Below are 3,250 nucleotides of genomic sequence, written 5' to 3' on the forward strand. Positions count from 1 at the left end.
CTTTATGAGGTTCAATAAATTCCTAAATGCCTTGTCGGATACACCATTCTTTGCCTTCCACTGTAGCAATTCCAGTGTTGTACCCAGCTTTTTTTGCCCCTCTTCGGCCGTCGGGTATAGCAACTTCCTATGATCCTCAAGCATGCGCTCGAACTTAACTTTCTCTTTTTCACTTTCCCATTCTTGTTGTGCATCACGAATGGCATCGCCAAGAGCATCACCGAGATCATCTTCTACCGCTATCTCTTCTTCATCTCCCCCCATTGTAGTATCATCAAAGGCACCATACTGAGCAATAATGTCATCAATGTCTAAATCTTCTCCTTCACCTTCTTCCATCATGACCCCGCTTTCTCCATGCTTAGTCCAACATATATAGTTTGACATGAAACCTGACTTAAGCAAATGTGAATGAAGACTCATTGAGCTTGAATATTCCTTTAAATTTTTACATAGGGCACATGGACAGCACATGAAACCATCCCGCTTATTTGCCTCGGCCACACCTAAGAAATAGTGCAAGACCTCAATAAAGTCTTGGGAGCGGCGATCGGCATTATACATCCAATGGCGTGACATAATCTGTATTACACGACAAATTATGAAAACCTTGAACATAATTAAGTATTTTATTACACAACATAAATGACACACACACGGTTGATTAATTAACTAAGCCTGGCTACAACATAAGCAATCCCAACTATCACTAAGCAAACTAAAACTATAATGCACTTCAGTAACATAATTATTTCGTGATCGTACGCAACTAAAACAGACAAATCATTCTTCTATTGAATATCAATAAGCTTCCCCTGCTGGCTCACTGCCTCATCAGCAGCAGCCACTACCTCAAGCGCACCCAAATTCTGCACGTATGTAGCATAATCTTCCTCCCAGTACCAACCATCGCATCCATTGCCCTCCCACTGAAATTAAAGCCAAAAAATATTTAGTCAAAAATATTTAAGAAAAGCAGGTCAATTAGCCATAATTATAAAATGCGTAAGAAACTCACATCGCGATTCGGGCACTTGTAGAAAACACGACCCTTGTTGGGTCCCTGTCTCTTGACTCGGTACTCCATCACAATCTTCTACTTACACTTGCCGTAGATAATGAGAGGGAGTTCTGGCCTCAGTCGTTTCGCAACCGAACGAGAGGCCGAGGATCCGGTACCAGTTGTCATCTACTTTCTATACTTATTTTTGCAAACTAGTGTAAATTTCATATTTTCTAAAATGATATATTTAAACAAAACTAGTACGGATTTCACATGTTTCAATAAATAACCATCCGTACTAGTTAACCTTGCTTACGTGATCATCTCGGCCAGCATTTCTTCACCGGACGGCACCGTACTTGGCCAAGGAAGAGCTCCGATTCTACAAGAAAGGGAACACGGTCTTCCACGACCGTTGCCGCTCTCCCTCGTAGAATCAAAGTTCCTCCTTGATGTCCGTTACCGCTCGGCAGAGAACATGTTGGCCGAGCTGAACACGGTCCGCAAGTTCAACTAGTACGGATTTTCTATAATTTTCTAACTATTTACTAAGTTTTTCATTTCATGGAAAATTTAATTCTAAAAAAAAGGCATGATTTTTAAATAGTTCATTTCATGGAAAAAATAATTCTAAGTGACCTGCTCGATATCGGCGAGCTCGCGGACGTTTAAGTTGCCGAGGATAGTAACATTTGTAGATGACATTTGTAGGTCTGAAGTTATCAAATATCCATCAAATTATAGCTCAAAAACATGTTTCAATAAATAACCATCCGTACTAGTTGACCTTGCTTACGTGATCAACTCAGCGAGCATTTCTCCACCGGACGGCACCGTACTTGGCCAAGGAAGAGTTCCGATTCTACGAGAAAGGGAACACGGTCTTCCACGACCGTTGCCACTCTCCCTCGTAGAATCAAAGCTCCTCCTTGACGTCCGTTACCGCTCGACAGAGAACATGCTCGCCGACATGAACACGGTCCGCAAGTTCAACTAGTATGGATTTTCTACAATTTTCTAACTATTTTCTAAGTTTTTTATTTCATGGAAAATTTAATTCTAAAAAATAAAAGGCATGATTTCTAAGTAGTTCATTTCATGGAAAAAATAATTCTAAGTGACCTGCTCGATATCGGCGAGCTCATGGGCGTTTAGGTTGCCGAGGATAGTAACATTTGTAGATGACATTTGTAGGTCTGAAGTTATCAAATATCCATCAAATTATAGCTCAAAAATATGTTTCAATAAATAACCATCCGTACTAGTTGACCTTGCTTACGTGATCGTCTTAGCGAGCATTTCTCCACCGGACGGCACCGTACTTGGCCAAGGAAGAGCTCCGATTCTACGAGAAAGGGAACACGGTCTTCCACGACCGTTGCCGCTCTCCCTCGTAGAATCAAAGCTCCTCCTTGACGTCCGTTACCGCTCAGCAGAGAACATGCTCGCCGAGATGAACACGGTCCGCAAGTTCAACTAGTACGGATTTTCTACAATTTTCTAACTATTTTCTAAGTTTTTCATTTCATGGAAAAATTAATTCTAAGATCACGTAAGCCACCGGGGACGAGGATGGCGCGTGCTCCAGCGAGGACGAGCGAGGCGTGATTTTGATGAACTAATTTAACTTTTGTTTATCCAAACATATATGCAAATCATCATGTGATTTTGAGCTAAAAATGACATATAAATCATAATAAAGTCCAACATATAAAGTTACACATGCATCTACATCGTAAAATGAGATAAGCTACTGATAAAACATAAGAGGATTAAGTTTGTTACCTCCAAAATCGAAGAGCAACACCAATGGAGGGGGAGAGAGCAAGAACAACAGCAAGCTGAAGAACAGAGGCAGTGAGTTTGAATGGAATGGCTCGGGCTCGGGGAGCAAGAAATGAGCTGAATTATAGGCCGGGATAATTAGTCCTGGTTAGGGGTCCAAACCGGGACTAAAGATTAATCTTTATTTCCGGGGCATCACCCAAACCGGGACTAAAAGCTTTAGTCCCGGTTGGTATTACCAACCGGGACTATAGGTAACCTATAGTCCCGGTTGGTAATACCAGCCGGGACTAAAGATCCCTGCCCCGCAGACGACCGTTGGGCAGGGACCTTTAGTCCCGGTTGGTATTACCAACCGGGACTAAAGGGTCCTTTAGTCCCGGGGCCAAAAAATGCCGAGGCTAATACTAAATTGGGACATCGTTCTAAAGTCTGTTCTCTAGTAGTGAGGTGAGCCGTGCG

The sequence above is a fragment of the Miscanthus floridulus genome, chromosome 10, assembly GCF_019320115.1.
Source record: "Miscanthus floridulus cultivar M001 chromosome 10, ASM1932011v1, whole genome shotgun sequence".
In the NCBI taxonomy this organism is placed as follows: Eukaryota; Viridiplantae; Streptophyta; class Magnoliopsida; order Poales; family Poaceae; genus Miscanthus; species Miscanthus floridulus.